This window comes from Gorilla gorilla, chromosome X, assembly GCF_029281585.2.
Source record: "Gorilla gorilla gorilla isolate KB3781 chromosome X, NHGRI_mGorGor1-v2.1_pri, whole genome shotgun sequence".
NCBI classification, from domain to species: Eukaryota; Metazoa; Chordata; class Mammalia; order Primates; family Hominidae; genus Gorilla; species Gorilla gorilla.
In genome coordinates this window covers 68,713,471-68,735,074 of record NC_073247.2, presented here as the reverse complement: position 1 = coordinate 68,735,074, position 21,604 = coordinate 68,713,471, and positions in this window count along the sequence as shown.

The window sequence follows — 21,604 nt, the reverse complement described above, 5'->3', positions numbered from 1 at the left end:
TGCTCAATCAAAAGGAGGTTTCAACTCTGTGACTTGAATGCAATCATCACACAGAAGTTTCTGAGGATGCTTCTCTTTAGTTTTTAAGCGAAGATATACCCGTTTCGAACGAAGGCCACCCAGTGCTCCAAATATCCACTCGCAGACTCTACAAAAAGAGTGTTTCAAACGTGAACTACCAAAGGAAGCTTCAACTCTGTGAGTTGAATGCAAACATCACGAAGAATTTTCTGAGAATGTTTCTGTTTAGTTATGGGAAGTTTATCCCGTTTCCAACGATATCCTCAGAGAGGTCCAAATATCCACCGGCAAATTCTACCAAAAGTGTGTTTGGAAACAGCTCCATCAAAAGGAATGTTCAGCTCTGTGAGTTAGACTCAATCCTCACAAAGAATTTTCTGAGAATGCTTCCGTTTGGTTTTTATATGATGTTATTTCCTTTACTACCGTAGGCCTCAAAGCAGTCCAAATCTCCACTTGCAGATTCTACAAAACCAGTGTTTCCAGTCTGCTCTATCAATAGGAATGTTCAACTCCGTGAGTTGAATGCAATCATCACAAAGTAGTTTCTGAGAATGCTTCTATCTAGTTTTTATGTGAAGATATTTCCTTTTCCACCACAGGCCACAAAGCCCTCCAAATGTCCACTTGCAGTTTATAGAAAAAGAGTGTTTCCTAGCTGCTCTTTCAAAAGGAATGTTCAACTCTGCAAGTTGAATACAAACATCACAACGTAGTTTCTGAGAATGCTTCTGTTTAGTTTTTATGTGAAGATGATCCCGTTTCCAACGAAATCTCCAAAGAGTTCCACACATCCACTTGCAGATTCCAAAATAAGAGGGTTTCAAAACTGCTCCATCCAAAGGATTATTCAACTCTGTGACTTGAATGCAGTCATCACAGAAAACTTTCTGAGAATGCATCTGTGTAGGTTTGATGTGAAGATATACCCGTTTCGAAAGAAGGCCACAAAGTTGTCCAAATATCCACTTGCAGATTCTACTAAAAGGGTGTTTCAAACCTGAACTCTCAAAGGAAGGTTCAACTCTGTGAGTTGAATGCAAAAAAAGAAGTTTCTGAGAATGCTTCCGTTTAGGTATGGGAAGTTTATCCCGTTTCCAAAGGAATCCTCAGAGAGGTCCAAATATCCACTTGCAGATTCTACCAAAAGTGTGTTTGGAAACTGCTCCATCAAAAAGAATGTTCAGCTCTCTGAGTTAAACTCAATCGTCACAAAGAATTTTCTGAGAGTGCTACTGTCTAGTTTTTATATGAGATTCTTGCTTTACTACCGTAGGCCTCCAAGCGCTCCAAATCTCCACTTGCAGATTCTACCAAAAGAGAGTTTCCAAACTGCTCTATCAAAAGGAATGTTCAACTCTGTGAGTTGAATGCAATCATCACAGAGGAGTTTCTGAAAATGTTTCTATGGAGTTTTTCTGAGAAGATATTTCCTTTTCCACCACAGTCCTCAAAGCCCACCAGATGTCCACTTGCAGATTCTAGAGGAAGAGTGTTTCAAAGCTGCTCTGTCAAAGGGAAAGTTCAACTCTGTGAGGTGAATCCAAACATCACAAAGAAGTTTCTGAGAATGCTTCTGTTTAGCTTTTATGTGAAGATGATCCCGTTTCCAACGAAATCTTCAAAGAGGTCCACATATCCACTTACAGACACTGCCAAAAGAGAGTTTCAAAACTGCTCAATCAAAAGGAGGGTTCAACTCTGTGACTTGAATGCAATCATCACACAGAAGTTTCTGAGGATGCTTCTCTTTAGTTTTTACGTGAACATATACCCGTTTCGAACGAAGGCCACCCAGTGGTCCAAATATCCACTTGCAGATTCTACATAAACTGTGTTTGGAAACTGCTCCATCAAAACGAATGTTCAGCACTCTGAGCTAAACTCAATCGTCACAAAGAATTTTCTGAGAGTGCTACTGTCTAGCTTTTATATGAGGTTCTTGCTTTACTACCATAGGCCTCCAAGCGCTCCAAATCTCCACTTGCAGATTCTACAAAAAGAGTGTTTCCAAACTGCTCTAAAAAAAGGAATGTTCAACCCTGTGAGTTGAATGCAATCATCACAGAGGAGTTTCTGAGAATGCTTCTATGGAGTTTTTATGAGAAGATATTTCCTTTTCCGCCGCAGTCCTCAAACCGCTCCAGATGTCCACTTGCAGATTCTAGAAAAAGAGTGTTTCAAAGCTGCTCTGTCAAAGGGAAAGTTCAACTCTGTGAGGTGAATCCAAACATCACAAAGAAGTTTCTGAGAATGCTTCTGTTTAGCTTTTATGTGAAGATTATCCCGTTTCCAATGAAATCTTCACAGAGGTCCAAATATCCACTTGCGGATCCCACAGAAAGAGTGTTTCGAAACTGATGCTTCAAAAGGAATCTTCCACTCTGCGAGTTGAATGCAATCATCACAAAGAAGTTTCTGACAATGCTTCTCTCTAGTTTTTATGTGAAGATATTTCCTTTTCCACCACAGGCCTGAAAGCGCTCCAAATGTCCACTTGCAGATTCTACGAAAAGAATGCCTCCAAACTGCTCTATGAAAAGCAATGTTAAACTCTGTGACTGGAACACAAACATCACAAAGAAGTTTCTGAGAATGTTTCAGTTTAGTTTTTCTGTGAAGATATTCCCGTTTCCAAAGAAATCTTCAAAGAGGTCCACATATCCACTTACAGATTCTAGCAAAAGAGATTTTCAAAACTGCTCAATCAAAAGGAGGTTTCAACTCTGTGACTTGAATGCAATCATCACACAGAAGTTTCTGAGGATGCTTCTCTTTAGTTTTTAAGCGAAGATATACCCGTTTCGAACGAAGGCCACCCAGTGCTCCAAATATCCACTCGCAGACTCTACAAAAAGAGTGTTTCAAACGTGAACTACCAAAGGAAGCTTCAACTCTGTGAGTTGAATGCAAACATCACGAAGAATTTTCTGAGAATGTTTCTGTTTAGTTATGGGAAGTTTATCCCGTTTCCAACGATATCCTCAGAGAGGTCCAAATATCCACCGGCAAATTCTACCAAAAGTGTGTTTGGAAACAGCTCCATCAAAAGGAATGTTCAGCTCTGTGAGTTAGACTCAATCCTCACAAAGAATTTTCTGAGAATGCTTCCGTTTGGTTTTTATATGATGTTATTTCCTTTACTACCGTAGGCCTCAAAGCAGTCCAAATCTCCACTTGCAGATTCTACAAAACCAGTGTTTCCAGTCTGCTCTATCAATAGGAATGTTCAACTCCGTGAGTTGAATGCAATCATCACAAAGTAGTTTCTGAGAATGCTTCTATCTAGTTTTTATGTGAAGATATTTCCTTTTCCACCACAGGCCACAAAGCCCTCCAAATGTCCACTTGCAGTTTATAGAAAAAGAGTGTTTCCTAGCTGCTCTTTCAAAAGGAATGTTCAACTCTGCAAGTTGAATACAAACATCACAACGTAGTTTCTGAGAATGCTTCTGTTTAGTTTTTATGTGAAGATGATCCCGTTTCCAACGAAATCTCCAAAGAGTTCCACACATCCACTTGCAGATTCCAAAATAAGAGGGTTTCAAAACTGCTCCATCCAAAGGATTATTCAACTCTGTGACTTGAATGCAGTCATCACAGAAAACTTTCTGAGAATGCATCTGTGTAGGTTTGATGTGAAGATATACCCGTTTCGAAAGAAGGCCACAAAGTTGTCCAAATATCCACTTGCAGATTCTACTAAAAGGGTGTTTCAAACCTGAACTCTCAAAGGAAGGTTCAACTCTGTGAGTTGAATGCAAAAAAAGAAGTTTCTGAGAATGCTTCCGTTTAGGTATGGGAAGTTTATCCCGTTTCCAAAGGAATCCTCAGAGAGGTCCAAATATCCACTTGCAGATTCTACCAAAAGTGTGTTTGGAAACTGCTCCATCAAAAAGAATGTTCAGCTCTCTGAGTTAAACTCAATCGTCACAAAGAATTTTCTGAGAGTGCTACTGTCTAGTTTTTATATGAGATTCTTGCTTTACTACCGTAGGCCTCCAAGCGCTCCAAATCTCCACTTGCAGATTCTACCAAAAGAGAGTTTCCAAACTGCTCTATCAAAAGGAATGTTCAACTCTGTGAGTTGAATGCAATCATCACAGAGGAGTTTCTGAAAATGTTTCTATGGAGTTTTTCTGAGAAGATATTTCCTTTTCCACCACAGTCCTCAAAGCCCACCAGATGTCCACTTGCAGATTCTAGAGGAAGAGTGTTTCAAAGCTGCTCTGTCAAAGGGAAAGTTCAACTCTGTGAGGTGAATCCAAACATCACAAAGAAGTTTCTGAGAATGCTTCTGTTTAGCTTTTATGTGAAGATGATCCCGTTTCCAACGAAATCTTCAAAGAGGTCCACATATCCACTTACAGACACTGCCAAAAGAGAGTTTCAAAACTGCTCAATCAAAAGGAGGGTTCAACTCTGTGACTTGAATGCAATCATCACACAGAAGTTTCTGAGGATGCTTCTCTTTAGTTTTTACGTGAACATATACCCGTTTCGAACGAAGGCCACCCAGTGGTCCAAATATCCACTTGCAGATTCTACATAAACTGTGTTTGGAAACTGCTCCATCAAAACGAATGTTCAGCACTCTGAGCTAAACTCAATCGTCACAAAGAATTTTCTGAGAGTGCTACTGTCTAGCTTTTATATGAGGTTCTTGCTTTACTACCATAGGCCTCCAAGCGCTCCAAATCTCCACTTGCAGATTCTACAAAAAGAGTGTTTCCAAACTGCTCTAAAAAAAGGAATGTTCAACCCTGTGAGTTGAATGCAATCATCACAGAGGAGTTTCTGAGAATGCTTCTATGGAGTTTTTATGAGAAGATATTTCCTTTTCCGCCGCAGTCCTCAAACCGCTCCAGATGTCCACTTGCAGATTCTAGAAAAAGAGTGTTTCAAAGCTGCTCTGTCAAAGGGAAAGTTCAACTCTGTGAGGTGAATCCAAACATCACAAAGAAGTTTCTGAGAATGCTTCTGTTTAGCTTTTATGTGAAGATTATCCCGTTTCCAATGAAATCTTCACAGAGGTCCAAATATCCACTTGCGGATCCCACAGAAAGAGTGTTTCGAAACTGATGCTTCAAAAGGAATCTTCCACTCTGCGAGTTGAATGCAATCATCACAAAGAAGTTTCTGACAATGCTTCTCTCTAGTTTTTATGTGAAGATATTTCCTTTTCCACCACAGGCCTGAAAGCGCTCCAAATGTCCACTTGCAGATTCTACGAAAAGAATGTTTCCAAACTGCTCTATGAAAAGCAATGTTAAACTCTGTGACTGGAACACAAACATCACAAAGAAGTTTCTGAGAATGTTTCAGTTTAGTTTTTCTGTGAAGATATTCCCGTTTCCAAAGAAATCTTCAAAGAGGTCCACATATCCACTTACAGATTCTAGCAAAAGAGATTTTCAAAACTGCTCAATCAAAAGGAGGTTTCAACTCTGTGACTTGAATGCAATCATCACACAGAAGTTTCTGAGGATGCTTCTCTTTAGTTTTTAAGCGAAGATATACCCGTTTCGAACGAAGGCCACCCAGTGCTCCAAATATCCACTCGCAGATTCTACAAAAAGAGTGTTTCAAACGTGAACTACCAAAGGAAGCTTCAACTCTGTGAGTTGAATGCAAACATCACGAAGAATTTTCTGAGAATGTTTCTGTTTAGTTATGGGAAGTTTATCCCGTTTCCAACGATATCCTCAGAGAGGTCCAAATATCCACCGGCAAATTCTACCAAAAGTGTGTTTGGAAACAGCTCCATCAAAAGGAATGTTCAGCTCTGTGAGTTAGACTCAATCCTCACAAAGAATTTTCTGAGAATGCTTCCGTTTGGTTTTTATATGATGTTATTTCCTTTACTACCGTAGGCCTCAAAGCAGTCCAAATCTCCACTTGCAGATTCTACAAAACCAGTGTTTCCAGTCTGCTCTATCAATAGGAATGTTCAACTCCGTGAGTTGAATGCAATCATCACAAAGTAGTTTCTGAGAATGCTTCTATCTAGTTTTTATGTGAAGATATTTCCTTTTCCACCACAGGCCACAAAGCCCTCCAAATGTCCACTTGCAGTTTATAGAAAAAGAGTGTTTCCTAGCTGCTCTTTCAAAAGGAATGTTCAACTCTGCAAGTTGAATACAAACATCACAACGTAGTTTCTGAGAATGCTTCTGTTTAGTTTTTATGTGAAGATGATCCCGTTTCCAACGAAATCTCCAAAGAGTTCCACACATCCACTTGCAGATTCCAAAATAAGAGGGTTTCAAAACTGCTCCATCCAAAGGATTATTCAACTCTGTGACTTGAATGCAGTCATCACAGAAAACTTTCTGAGAATGCATCTGTGTAGGTTTGATGTGAAGATATACCCGTTTCGAAAGAAGGCCACAAAGTTGTCCAAATATCCACTTGCAGATTCTACTAAAAGGGTGTTTCAAACCTGAACTCTCAAAGGAAGGTTCAACTCTGTGAGTTGAATGCAAAAAAAGAAGTTTCTGAGAATGCTTCCGTTTAGGTATGGGAAGTTTATCCCGTTTCCAAAGGAATCCTCAGAGAGGTCCAAATATCCACTTGCAGATTCTACCAAAAGTGTGTTTGGAAACTGCTCCATCAAAAAGAATGTTCAGCTCTCTGAGTTAAACTCAATCGTCACAAAGAATTTTCTGAGAGTGCTACTGTCTAGTTTTTATATGAGATTCTTGCTTTACTACCGTAGGCCTCCAAGCGCTCCAAATCTCCACTTGCAGATTCTACCAAAAGAGAGTTTCCAAACTGCTCTATCAAAAGGAATGTTCAACTCTGTGAGTTGAATGCAATCATCACAGAGGAGTTTCTGAAAATGTTTCTATGGAGTTTTTCTGAGAAGATATTTCCTTTTCCACCACAGTCCTCAAAGCCCACCAGATGTCCACTTGCAGATTCTAGAGGAAGAGTGTTTCAAAGCTGCTCTGTCAAAGGGAAAGTTCAACTCTGTGAGGTGAATCCAAACATCACAAAGAAGTTTCTGAGAATGCTTCTGTTTAGCTTTTATGTGAAGATGATCCCGTTTCCAACGAAATCTTCAAAGAGGTCCACATATCCACTTACAGACACTGCCAAAAGAGAGTTTCAAAACTGCTCAATCAAAAGGAGGGTTCAACTCTGTGACTTGAATGCAATCATCACACAGAAGTTTCTGAGGATGCTTCTCTTTAGTTTTTACGTGAACATATACCCGTTTCGAACGAAGGCCACCCAGTGGTCCAAATATCCACTTGCAGATTCTACATAAACTGTGTTTGGAAACTGCTCCATCAAAACGAATGTTCAGCACTCTGAGCTAAACTCAATCGTCACAAAGAATTTTCTGAGAGTGCTACTGTCTAGCTTTTATATGAGGTTCTTGCTTTACTACCATAGGCCTCCAAGCGCTCCAAATCTCCACTTGCAGATTCTACAAAAAGAGTGTTTCCAAACTGCTCTAAAAAAAGGAATGTTCAACCCTGTGAGTTGAATGCAATCATCACAGAGGAGTTTCTGAGAATGCTTCTATGGAGTTTTTATGAGAAGATATTTCCTTTTCCACCACAGTCCTCAAAGCCCACCAGATGTCCACTTGCAGATTCTAGAAGAAGAGTGTTTCAAAGCTGCTCTGTCAAAGGGAAAGTTCAACTCTGTGAGGTGAATCCAAACATCACAAAGAAGTTTCTGAGAATGCTTCTGTTTAGCTTTTATGTGAAGATTATCCCGTTTCCAACGAAATCTTCAAAGAGGTCCAAATATCCACTTGCGGATCCCACAGAAAGAGTCTTTCAAAACTGCTGCTTCAAAAGGAATCTTCCACTCTGCGAGTTGAATGCAATCATCACAAAGAAGTTTCTGACAATGCTTCTCTCTAGTTTTTATGTGAAGATATTTCCTTTTCCACCACAGGCCTGAAAGCGCTCCAAATGTCCACTTGCAGATTCTACGAAAAGAATGCCTCCAAACTGCTCTATGAAAAGCAATGTTAAACTCTGTGACTGGAACACAAACATCACAAAGAAGTTTCTGAGAATGTTTCAGTTTAGTTTTTCTGTGAAGATATTCCCGTTTCCAAAGAAATCTTCAAAGAGGTCCACATATCCACTTACAGATTCTAGCAAAAGAGATTTTCAAAACTGCTCAATCAAAAGGAGGTTTCAACTCTGTGACTTGAATGCAATCATCACACAGAAGTTTCTGAGGATGCTTCTCTTTAGTTTTTAAGCGAAGATATACCCGTTTCGAACGAAGGCCACCCAGTGCTCCAAATATCCACTCGCAGATTCTACAAAAAGAGTGTTTCAAACCTGAACTACCAAAGGAAGCTTCAACTCTGTGAGTTGAATGCAAACATCACGAAGAATTTTCTGAGAATGTTTCTGTTTAGTTATGGGAAGTTTATCCCGTTTCCAACGATATCCTCAGAGAGGTCCAAATATCCACCGGCAAATTCTACCAAAAGTGTGTTTGGAAACAGCTCCATCAAAAGGAATGTTCAGCTCTGTGAGTTAAACTCAATCCTCACAAAGAATTTTCTGAGAATGCTTCCGTTTGGTTTTTATATGAAGTTATTTCCTTTACTACCGTAGGCCTCAAAGCAGTCCAAATCTCCACTTGCAGATTCTACAAAACCAGTGTTTCCAGTCTGCTCTATCAATAGGAATGTTCAACTCCGTGAGTTGAATGAAATCTTCACAAACTAGTTTCTGAGAATGCTTCTATCTAGTTTTTATGTGAAAATATTTCCTTTTCCACCACTGGCCTCAAAGCCCTCCAAATGTCCACTTGCAGATTCTAGAAAAAGGGTGTTTCCTAGCTGCTCTTTCAAAAGGAATGTTCAACTCTGGAAGTTGAATACAAACATCACAACGTAGTTTCTGAGAATGCTTCTGTTTAGTTTTTATATGAAGATGATCCCGTTTCCAACGAAATCTTCAAAGAGTTCCACATATCCACTTGCAGATTCCAAAGAAAGAGGGTTTCAAAACTACTCCATCCAAAGGATTGTTCAACTCGGTGAGGAGTTGAATGCAGTCATCACAGAAAACTTTCTGAGAATGCTTCTGTCTAGGTTTGATGTGAAGATATACCCGTTTCGAACAAAGGCCACAAAGTGGTCCACATATCCACTTGCAGATTGTACTAAAAGGGTGTTTCAAACCTGAACTCTCAAAGGAAGTTTCAACTCTTTGAGTTGAAAGCAAACATCACAAAGAAGTTTCTGAGAATGCTTCCGTTTAGGTATGGGAAGTTTATCCCGTTTCCAACGAAATCCTTAGAGAGGTCCAAATATCCACTTGCAGATGCTACCAAAATTGTGTTTGGAAACTGCTGCATCAAAGCGAATGTTCAGCTCTCTGAGTTAAACTCAATCGTCACAAAGAATTATCTGAGAGTGCTACTGTCTAGTTTTATATGAGGTTGTTTCCTTTACTACCATAGGCCTCCAAGTGCTCCAAATCTCCACTTGCAGATTCTACAAAAAGAGTGTTTCCAAACTGCTCTATCAAAAGGAATGTTCAACTCTGTGAGTTGAATGCAATCATCACAGAGGAGTTTCTGAGAATGCTTCTATGGAGTTTTTCTGAGAAGATATTTCCTTTTCCACCACAGTCCTCAAAGCCCACCAGATGTCCACTTGCAGATTCTAGAAGAAGAGTGTTTCAAAGCTGCTCTGTCAAAGGGAAAGTTCAACTCTGTGAGGTGAATCCAAACATCACAAAGAAGTTTCTGAGAATGCTTCTGTTTAGCTTTTATGTGAAGATTATCCCGTTTCCAACGAAATCTTCAAAGAGGTCCAAATATCCACTTGCGGATCCCACAGAAAGAGTCTTTCAAAACTGCTGCTTCAAAAGGAATCTTCCACTCTGCGAGTTGAATGCAATCATCACAAAGAAGTTTCTGACAATGCTTCTCTCTAGTTTTTATGTGAAGATATTTCCTTTTCCACCACAGGCCTGAAAGCGCTCCAAATGTCCACTTGCAGATTCTACGAAAAGAATGCCTCCAAACTGCTCTATGAAAAGCAATGTTAAACTCTGTGACTGGAACACAAACATCACAAAGAAGTTTCTGAGAATGTTTCAGTTTAGTTTTTCTGTGAAGATATTCCCGTTTCCAAAGAAATCTTCAAAGAGGTCCACATATCCACTTACAGATTCTAGCAAAAGAGATTTTCAAAACTGCTCAATCAAAAGGAGGTTTCAACTCTGTGACTTGAATGCAATCATCACACAGAAGTTTCTGAGGATGCTTCTCTTTAGTTTTTAAGCGAAGATATACCCGTTTCGAACGAAGGCCACCCAGTGCTCCAAATATCCACTCGCAGATTCTACAAAAAGAGTGTTTCAAACCTGAACTACCAAAGGAAGCTTCAACTCTGTGAGTTGAATGCAAACATCACGAAGAATTTTCTGAGAATGTTTCTGTTTAGTTATGGGAAGTTTATCCCGTTTCCAACGATATCCTCAGAGAGGTCCAAATATCCACCGGCAAATTCTACCAAAAGTGTGTTTGGAAACAGCTCCATCAAAAGGAATGTTCAGCTCTGTGAGTTAAACTCAATCCTCACAAAGAATTTTCTGAGAATGCTTCCGTTTGGTTTTTATATGAAGTTATTTCCTTTACTACCGTAGGCCTCAAAGCAGTCCAAATCTCCACTTGCAGATTCTACAAAACCAGTGTTTCCAGTCTGCTCTATCAATAGGAATGTTCAACTCCGTGAGTTGAATGAAATCTTCACAAACTAGTTTCTGAGAATGCTTCTATCTAGTTTTTATGTGAAAATATTTCCTTTTCCACCACTGGCCTCAAAGCCCTCCAAATGTCCACTTGCAGATTCTAGAAAAAGGGTGTTTCCTAGCTGCTCTTTCAAAAGGAATGTTCAACTCTGGAAGTTGAATACAAACATCACAACGTAGTTTCTGAGAATGCTTCTGTTTAGTTTTTATATGAAGATGATCCCGTTTCCAACGAAATCTTCAAAGAGTTCCACATATCCACTTGCAGATTCCAAAGAAAGAGGGTTTCAAAACTACTCCATCCAAAGGATTGTTCAACTCGGTGAGGAGTTGAATGCAGTCATCACAGAAAACTTTCTGAGAATGCTTCTGTCTAGGTTTGATGTGAAGATATACCCGTTTCGAACAAAGGCCACAAAGTGGTCCACATATCCACTTGCAGATTGTACTAAAAGGGTGTTTCAAACCTGAACTCTCAAAGGAAGTTTCAACTCTTTGAGTTGAAAGCAAACATCACAAAGAAGTTTCTGAGAATGCTTCCGTTTAGGTATGGGAAGTTTATCCCGTTTCCAACGAAATCCTTAGAGAGGTCCAAATATCCACTTGCAGATGCTACCAAAATTGTGTTTGGAAACTGCTGCATCAAAGCGAATGTTCAGCTCTCTGAGTTAAACTCAATCGTCACAAAGAATTATCTGAGAGTGCTACTGTCTAGTTTTATATGAGGTTGTTTCCTTTACTACCATAGGCCTCCAAGCGCTCCAAATCTCCACTTGCAGATTCTACAAAAAGAGTGTTTCCAAACTGCTCTATCAAAAGGAATGTTCAACTCTGTGAGTTGAATGCAATCATCACAGAGGAGTTTCTGAGAATGCTTCTATGGAGTTTTTCTGAGAAGATATTTCCTTTTCCACCACAGTCCTCAAAGCCCACCAGATGTCCACTTGCAGATTCTAGAAGAAGAGTGTTTCAAAGCTGCTCTGTCAAAGGGAAAGTTCAACTCTGTGAGGTGAATCCAAACATCACAAAGAAGTTTCTGAGAATGCTTCTGTTTAGCTTTTATGTGAAGATGATCCCGTTTCCAACGAAATCTTCAAAGAGGTCCAAATATCCACTTGCGGATCCCACAGAAAGAGTCTTTCAAAACTGCTGCTTCAAAAGGAATCTTCCACTCTGCGAGTTGAATGCAATCATCACAAAGAAGTTTCTGACAATGCTTCTCTCTAGTTTTTATGTGAAGATATTTCCTTTTCCACCACAGGCCTGAAAGCGCTCCAAATGTCCACTTGCAGATTCTACGAAAAGAATGCCTCCAAACTGCTCTATGAAAAGCAATGTTAAACTCTGTGACTGGAACACAAACATCTCAAAGAAGTTTCTGAGAATGATTCAGTTTAGTTTTTCTGTGAAGATATTCCCGTTTCCAAAGAAATCTTCAAAGAGGTCCACATATCCACTTACAGATTCTAGCAAAAGAGATTTTCAAAACTGCTCAATCAAAAGGAGGTTTCAACTCTGTGACTTGAATGCAATCATCACACAGAAGTTTCTGAGGATGCTTCTCTTTAGTTTTTAAGCGAAGATATACCCGTTTCGAACGAAGGCCACCCAGTGCTCCAAATATCCACTCGCAGATTCTACAAAAAGAGTGTTTCAAACCTGAACTACCAAAGGAAGCTTCAACTCTGTGAGTTGAATGCAAACATCACTGAAAACTTTCTGAGAATGCATCTGTGTAGGTTTGATGTGAAGATATACCCGTTTCGAAAGAAGGCCACAAAGTTGTCCAAATATCCACTTGCAGATTCTACTAAAAGGGTGTTTTATGAGCAAGAATCTCATATAAAAACTAGACAGTAGCACTCTCAGAAAATTCTTTGTGACGATTGAGTTTAACTCAGAGAGCTGAACATTCTTTTTGATGGAACAGTTTCCAAACACACTTTTGGTAGAATCAGCAAGTGGATATTTGGACCTCTCTGAGGATTTCTTTGGAAATGGGATAAACTTCCCATACCTAAACGGAAGCATTCTCAGAAACTTCTTTGTGATGTTTGCATTCAACTCACAGGGTTGAACCTTCCTTTGAGAGTTCAGCTTTGAAACATCCTTTTAGTAGAATCTGCAAGTGGATATTTTGGACACTTTGTGGCCTTCATTCGAAACTGGTATATCTTCACATCAAACCTAGACAGAAGCATTCTCAGAATGTTTTCTGTGATGCCTGCATTGAACTCACAGAGTTGAACAATCCTTTTGATGGAGCAATTTTGAAACTCCCTTTCTTTGGAATCTGCAAGTGGATATGTGGACCTCTTTGAAGATATCTTTGGAAACGGGAATATCTTCACAGAAAAATTAAACTGAAGCATTCTCAGAAACTGCGTTGTGATGTTTGTATTCAACTTCCAGAGTTGAAGTTTCCTTTTGAAAGAACAGCTATGAAACCCTCTTTTTCTAGAATCTGTAAGTGGACATTTGGAGGGCTTTGAGGCCTGTGGTGGAATAGGAAATAAGTTCTCATAAAAACTAGATAGAAGCATTCTCAGAACCTACTTTGTGATGATTGCATTCAACTCAACCTTTTGAACATTCCTATTCATAGAGCAGACTGGAAACAATCTTTTTGTACAATTTGCAAATGGAGATTTGGACTACTTTGAGGCCCACTGTATTAAAGGAAATAACCTGATATAAAAACCAAACGGAAGTATTCTAAGAAAACATTTTATGAGGATTGAGTTGAACTCACAGATCTGAACATTCGTTTTCATGGAGCCGTTTCCAAACACACTTTTGGTAGAATCTGCAGGTGAATGCTTGGACTTCTCTGAGGATTTCGTTGGAAATGGGATAAACTTCCCATAACTAAACAGAAACATTCTCAGAAACTTCTTCGTGATGTTTGCATTCAACTGACAGAGTTGAAGCTTCCTTTGGTAGTTCAGGTTTGAAACACTCTTTTTGTAGAATCTGCAAGTGGATATTTGGACCACTGAGTGACCTTCGTTCGAAACGGGTATATCTTCAGGTAAAAACTAAAGAGAAGCATCCTCAGAAACTTCTGTGTGATGATTGCATTCAAGTCACAGAGTTGAACCCTCCTTTTGATTGAGCAGTTTTGAAACTCTCTTTTTGTAGAATCTCTAAGTGCATTTGTGGACTTATTTGAAGATTTCTTTGGAAACGGGAATATCTTCACAGAAAAACTAAACTGAAGCATTCTCAGATACTTCTTTGTGATGTTTGTGTTCGAGTCACAGAGTTTAACATTGCTTTTCATAGAGCAGTTTTGGAACATTCTTTTCGTAGAATCTGCAAGTGGACATTTGGAGCGCTTTCAGGGCTGTGGTAGAAAAGGAAATATCTTCACATAAAAACTAGATAGAAGCATTCTCAGAAACTACTTTGTGATGATTGCATTCAACTCACGGAGTTGAACATTCCTATTGATAGAGCAGATTGGAAATACTCTTTTTGTAGAGTCTGCAAATGGAGATTTGGACTGCTTTGAGGCCTACGTTAGTAAAGGAAATAACTTCATATAAAAACCAAACGGAAGCATTCTCAGAAAATTCTTTGTGAGGATTGAGTTTAACTCACAGAGCTGAACATTCCTTTTGATGGAGCAGTTTCCAAACACACTTTTGGTAGAATCTGCAGGTGGATATTTGGACCTCTCTGAGGATTTCATTGAAAAAGTGATAAACTTCCCATAACTAAACAGAAACATTCTCAGAAACATCTTCATAATGTTTGCATTCAACTCACAGAGTTGAAGCTTCCTTTGGTTGTTCAGGTGTGAAAAACTCTTTTTGTAGAATCTGCAAGTGGATATTTGGACCACTGAGCAGCATTCGTTTGAAACGGGTATATCTTCACATAAAAACTAAATAGAAACTTTCTCCAAAACTTCTGTGTGATGATTGCATTCAAGTCACAGAGTTGAACCCTCCTTTTGGTTGAGGAGCTTTAAAACTCTCTTTTTGTAGAATCTGTTAGTGGATATGTGGACCTCTTTGAAGATTTCTTTCGAAACGAGAATATCTTCACAGAATAACTAAACTGAAGCATTCTCAGATACTTCTTTGTGATGTTTGTGTTCCAGTCACAGAGTTTAACATTGCTTTTCATAGAGCAGTTTGGAAACATTCTTTTCGTAGAATCTGCAAGTGGACATTTGGAGCACTTTCAGGCCTGTTGTGGAAAAGGAAATATCTTCACATAAAAACTAGAGAGAAGCATTGTCAGAAACTTCTTTGTGATGATTGCATTCAACTCGCAGAGTTGAAGATTCCTTTTGAAACAGCAGTTTTGAGACACTCTGTGGGATCCGCAAGTGGATATTTGGACCTCTTTGAAGATTTCGTGGGAAACGGGATAATCTTCACATAAAAGCTAAACAGAAGCATTCTCAGAAACTTCTTTCTGATGTTTGGATTCACCTCACAGAGTTGAACTTTCCCTTTGACAGAGCAGCTTTGAAACACTCTTTTTCTAGAATCTGCAAGTGGCTATCTCGAGGGCTTTGAGGACTGTGGTGGAAAAGGAAATATCTTCTCATAAAAACTCCATAGAAGCATTCTCAGAAACTACTCTGTGATGATTGCATTCAACTCACAGAGTTGAACATTCCTTTTGATAGAGCAGTTTGGAAACACTCTTTTTGTAGAATCTGCAAGTGGAGATTTGGAGCACTTGGAGGCCTATGGTAGTAAAGGAAACAACCTCATATATAAACTAGACAGTAGCACTCTCAGAAAATTCTTTGTGACCACTGAGTTTAACTCAGAGACCTGAACCGTCGTTTTGGTGGAACAGTTTCCAAACACACATTTGTAGAATCTGCAAGTGGATATTTGGTCCTCTTTGAGGATTTCGTTGGAAACGGGAGAAGCTTCCCATACCTAAACGGAAGCATTCTCAGAAACTTCTCTGTGATGTTTGCATTCACATCAAAGATTTGAACTTTCCCTTTCATAGAGCAGCGTTGAAACTCTCTTTTTCTAGAATCTGCAAGTTGACATTTGGAGGGCTTTGAGGACTGTGGTGGAAAAGGAAATATCTTCTCTTAAAAACTCCATAGAAGCATTCTTAGAAACTACTTTGTGATGATTGCATTCATCTCACGGAGTTGAACATTCCTATTGATAGAACAGGTTGGAAACACTCTTTTTGTAGAATCTGCAAATGGAGATTTGGACTGCTTTTTGGCCTATGGTAGTAAAGGAAATAACTTCATATGAAAACGAAACAGAAGCATTCTCAGAAAATTATTTGTGATGACTGAGTTTAACTCACAGAGCTGAACATTCCTTTTGATCGAGCGGTTTCCAAACACACTTTTTGTAGAATCTGCAAGTGGATATTTGGACCTCTCTGAGAATTTCTTTGGAAACGGAGTAAACTTCCCATAACTAAAGGGAAACTTTCTGAGAAACTTCTTCATGATGTTTGCATTCGACTCACAGAGTTGAAGCTTCCTATGATAATTCAGGTTTGAAACACTCTTTTTGTAGAATCTGCAGTTGGATATTTGGACCACTGTTTGGCCTTCGTTCGAAACGGCTATATCTTCACGTAAAATCTAAAGTGAAGCATTCACAGAAACTTCTGTGTGATGATTGCATTCAACTCACAGAGTTTAACCTTTCTTTTGATAGAGCAGTTTTGAAACCGTCTTTTTGTAGAATTTGCAAGTGTGTATTTAGAGCGGTTTGAGGCCTATGGTAGAAAAGGAAATATCTTCATATAAAAACCAGACAGAAGCATTCTCAGAAACTACTTTGTGATGTTTGCATTCAACTCACAGAGTTGAACATTCCTCTTGATAGAGCAGATTTGAAACACTCTTTTTGTAGAATCTGCAAGTGGATATTTGCACCTCTTTTAGGCCTTCGTTGGAAACGGGATTTCTTCCTATAAAACCAGACAGAAGAATTCTAAGAAACTACTTTGTGATGTGTGCATTCAACTCATGGAGATGAACATTCCTTTTGATAGAGCAGATTGGAAACACTCTTTTTGTTGAATTTCCAAGTGGATATTTGGGGTGCTTTGAGGTCTGTGGTAGAAAAGGAAATATCCTCATTTCAAAACTAGACAGAACCATTCTCAGAAACTACTTTGTGATGAGTGCATTCAACTCACTGAGTTTAATCTTTCTTTTGATAGGGCAGTTTTGAAACACCCTTTTCGTAGAATTTGCAAGTGTGTATTTAGAGTGCTCTGAGTCCTATGGTAGAAAAGGAATTATCTTCACATAAAACTAGACAGAAGCATTCTCAGCAAATACTTTGTGATGTTCCCATTCAACTCACAGAGTTGAACATTCCTCTTGATAGAGCAGTTTTGAAACACTCTTTTTGTAGAATCTGCAACTGGATATTTTGACCTCTTTGAGGCCTTCATTGGAAGCGGGATTTCTTCCTATAAAACCAGGCAGAAGAATTCTCAGAAACTTCTTTGTGTTGTGTGCACTCAACTCACAGAGGTGAACGTTCCTTTTGATAGAGCGGATTGGAAACACTCTTTTCCTAGAATTTCCAAGTGGATATTTAGAGCGCTTTGAATCCTACGGTAGAAAAGGCAATATCTTCATATAAAAACTAGACAGAATCATTCCCAGAAACTGCTTTGTGATGTGTGCATTCAACTCACAGAGTTTAACCTTTCTTTTGATACAGCAGTTTTGAAAGTCTCTGTTTGTAAAGTGTGCATGTGGATATTTGGAGCACTTTGAGGTTTTCTTTGGAAACGGGAGTATCTTCACATAAAAAGTAGAGAGAAGTATTCTCAGAAACTTCTCTGTGGTGTCTGTACTCATCTCACAGAAGTGAACCTTCCTTTCGATAGAGCAGTTTTGAAACCCTTTTCTTGTAGAGTTTGCAAGTGGATATTTAGAGGGCTTTGAAGCATATGTTAGAAAAGGAAATATCTTCATATAAAAACTAGACAGAATCATTCTCAGAAACTACTTTGTGATGTGTGCGTTCAACTCACAGAGTTTAAGCTTTGTTTTGATAGAGCAGTTTTGAAACCCTATGTTGTAAGTCTGCAAGTGGATATTTGGAGAGCTTTGAGGCCTTTTAGGAAACGGGAGTATCTTCACATAAAAAGCAGACAGAAGTATTCTCAGAAACTTCTTTGTGATATTTGCACTCAACTCACAGATTTGAACCTTCCTTTTGATAGAGCAGTTTTGAAGCACTCTTTTTGTAGGATTTGCAAGTGGATATTTAGAGCGCTTTGTGGCCTATGGTAGAAAAGGAAATATCTTCATTGAAAAACTGCACAGAAGCATTATCAGAAACTACTTTGTGATGTTTGCATTCAACTCACAGAGTTAAACATTCCTTTTGAAGGAACAGTTTTGTAACACTCTTTTTGTAGAATCTGCAAGTGGATACTTGGGCCTCTTTGAGGCCTTCGTTGGAACCGGGAATTTCTTCATAAGAAAACTAGACAGAAGAATTCTCAGAAACTTCTGTGTGATGTGTGCATTCAACTCACAGAGTTGAACGTTTCATTCAATAGAGCAGAGTTGAAACACTCTTTTCGTCAAATTTCCAAGTGGATATATAGGGCGCTTTGAGGCTTATGGTAGAAAAGGAAATATCTTCATATAAAAACTAGACAGAATCATTCTCAGGAACTACTTTGTGATGTGTGCATTCAACTCACAGAGTTTCACCGTTCCTTTGATAGGGCAGTTTTTGAAACCCTCTTTTTGTAGAATTTGCAAGTGTGTATTTAGAGCGCTTTGAGGCCTATGGTAGAAAAGGAAATATCTTCACATAAAAACTAGACAGAAGCATTCTCAGAAACTACTTTGTGATATTTGCATTCAACACACAGAGTTGAACATTCCTCTTGATAGAGCAGATTGGTATCACTCTTTTTGGAGAATCTGCAGGTGGATATTTGGAGCTCTTTGAGGCCTTCTTTGGAAACGGGATTTCCTCATATAAAACTAGACAGAAGAATTCTCAGAAACTTCTCTGTGATGTGTGCATTCAACTCGCAGAGATGAACCTTCCTTTTGATAGAGCAGATTTGAAACACTCTTTTTGTAGAATTTACAAGAGGATATTTAGAGCGCTTTGAATCCTACGGTAGAAAAGGCAATATCTTCATATAAAAACTAGACAGAATCAGTCCCAGAAACAACTTTGTGATGTGTGCATTCAACTCACAGAGTTGAACGTTTCATTCAATAGAGCAGAGTTGAAACACTCTTTTTGTAGAATTTCCGAGTGGATATTTAGGGTGCTTTGCAACTTATGGTAGAAAAGGAAATATCTTCATATATAAACTAGACAGAATCATTGTCAGGAACTACTTTGTGATGTGTGCATTCAACTCACAGAGTTTAACCGTTCCTTTGATAGGGCAGTTTTCATACACTCTTTTTGTGGAATTTGCAGGTGTGTATGTAGGGCGCTTTGAGTCCTATGGTAGAAAAGGAAATATCTTCACATAAAAACTAGACAGAAGCATTCTCAGAAACTACTTTGTGATATGTGCATTCAACACACAGAGTGTAACATTTCTTTTGATAGAGCAGTTTTGGAACCCTCTGTTTGTATATTCTGCAAGTGGATATTTTGAGCGCTTTGAGACCTTTTTGGAAACTGGAGTATGCTCAAATAAAAAGCAGACAGAAGTATTCTCAGAATCTTCCTTTTCATGTCTGCAGTCAACTCACAGAGATGAACCTTCTTTGTGATAGAGCAGATCTGAAACACTCTTTTTGTAGAATTTCCAAATGGATATTTATGGAGCTTTGAGGCCTGTGGTAGAAAAGGAAATATCTTCATATAAAGACTAGACAGAATCATTCTCAGAAACTACTCTGTGATGTGTGCGTTCAACTCACAGAGTTTATCCATTCTTTTGATAGAGCAGTTTTGAATCCCTCTGTTTGTAAAGTTTGCTTGTGGATATTTGGAGCGCTTTGAGGTTTTCCTTGGAAATGAGAATATCTTCACATAAAAGGTAGACAGAAGTATTCTCAGAAACTTCTTTGTGATTTCTGTACTCAACTCACAGAAGTGAACATTTCTTTTGACAGGTCAATTTTGAAACACTCTTTTTATAGAATTTGGAAGTGGATATTTAGAGCGCTTTGAGGCCTATGTTGGAAAAGGAAATATCTTCATATATAAACCAGACAGAATCATTATCAGAAACTACTTTGTGATGTGTGCGTTCAACTGACAGAGTTTAACCTTTCTTTTGATAGAGCAGTTTTGAAACCCTCTGTTCGTAAAGTCTGCAAGTGGTTATTTGGAGCGCTTTGAGGCCTTCTTGGAAACGGGAGTATTTTCAAATAAAAAGCAGACAGAAGTATTCTCAGAAACTTCCTTGTGATGTCTGCACTCAACTCACAGAGTTGAACATTCCTTTTCATAGAGTAGTTTTGAAACACTCTTTTTGTAGAATTTCCAAGTGGATATTTACGATGCTTTGAGGCCTATGGCAGAAAAGGAAATATCTTCGTATAAAAACTAGACAGAAGAATGATTCTCAGAATCTACTCTGTGATGTGTGCATTGAACTCAGAGAGTTGAACTTTCCTTTTGACAGAGCAGATTTGAAAAACTCCTTTTGTAGAATTTCCAAGTGGATATTTAGAGCGCTTTGAATCATATGGTAGAAAAGGAAATATCTTCATATAAAAACTAGACAGAATCATTCCCATAAACTACTTTGTGATGTGTGCATTCAACTCACAGAGAAGTTTAACTTTCCTTTTGATAGAGAACATTTGAAATCCTCTTTTTGTAGAATTAGCAAGTGTGTGTTTGGAGTGCTTTGAGGCCTATGGTAGAAAAGGAATATCTTCATATAAAAACCAAACAGAAGCATTCTCAGAAACTACTTTGTGATGTTTGCATTCAACTCACAGAGTTTTACATTCCTCTTGATAGAGCAGTTTTGAAACACTCTTTTTGTAGGATTTGCAAGTGGGTATTTTCACCTCTTTTAGGCCTTCGTTGGAAACGGGATTTCTTCCTATAAAACTATACAGAAGAATTCTAAGAAACTACTTTGTGAGGTTTGCATTCAACTCCCAGAGATGAACATTCGTTTTGATAGAACAGTTTTGTAGCACTCTTTTTGTAGAATCTGCAAGTGGATATTTGGACCTCTTTGAGGCCGTCTTTGGAACCAGGAATTTCTTCATTAGAGAACTAGAGAGAAAAATTCTCAGAAAGTTCTGTGTGATGTGTGCATTCAGCTCACAGAGTTTAACGTTCCTTTCATAAGGCAGTTTTGAAACACTCCTTTTGTAGAATTTCCAAGTGGATATTCAGGGCGCTTAGAGGACTGTGTTAGAAAAGGAAATATCTTCATATAAAACTTGACAGAATCATTCCATGAAAGTACTTTGTGATGTGCGCTTTCAACTCACAGAGTTTAACATTTCTTTTGAAAGAGCAGTTTTTGAACACTCTTTTTGGAGAGTTGGCAAGGGTGTACTTAGAGTACTTTGAGGCATAGGGTAGAAAAGGAATTGTCTTCACATAATGGCTAGACAGAAGCATTCTCGGAAACTACATTGTGAAGTTTGCATTTAACTCACAGAGTTGAACATTCCTCTTTATAGAGTAGTATGGAAACTCTCTTTTTGTAGAATCTGCAAGTGGATATTTGGACCTATTTGACGCCTTTGTTACAAACCGGATTTCTTTATATAAAACTAGACAGAAGAATTCTGAGAAACTACTTTGTCATGTGTGCATTCAACTCACAGATTTGAACTTTCATTGATAGAGCAGATATGAAACACTCTTTTTGTGGAATTTCCAAGTGGATATTTAGAGCACTTTTCA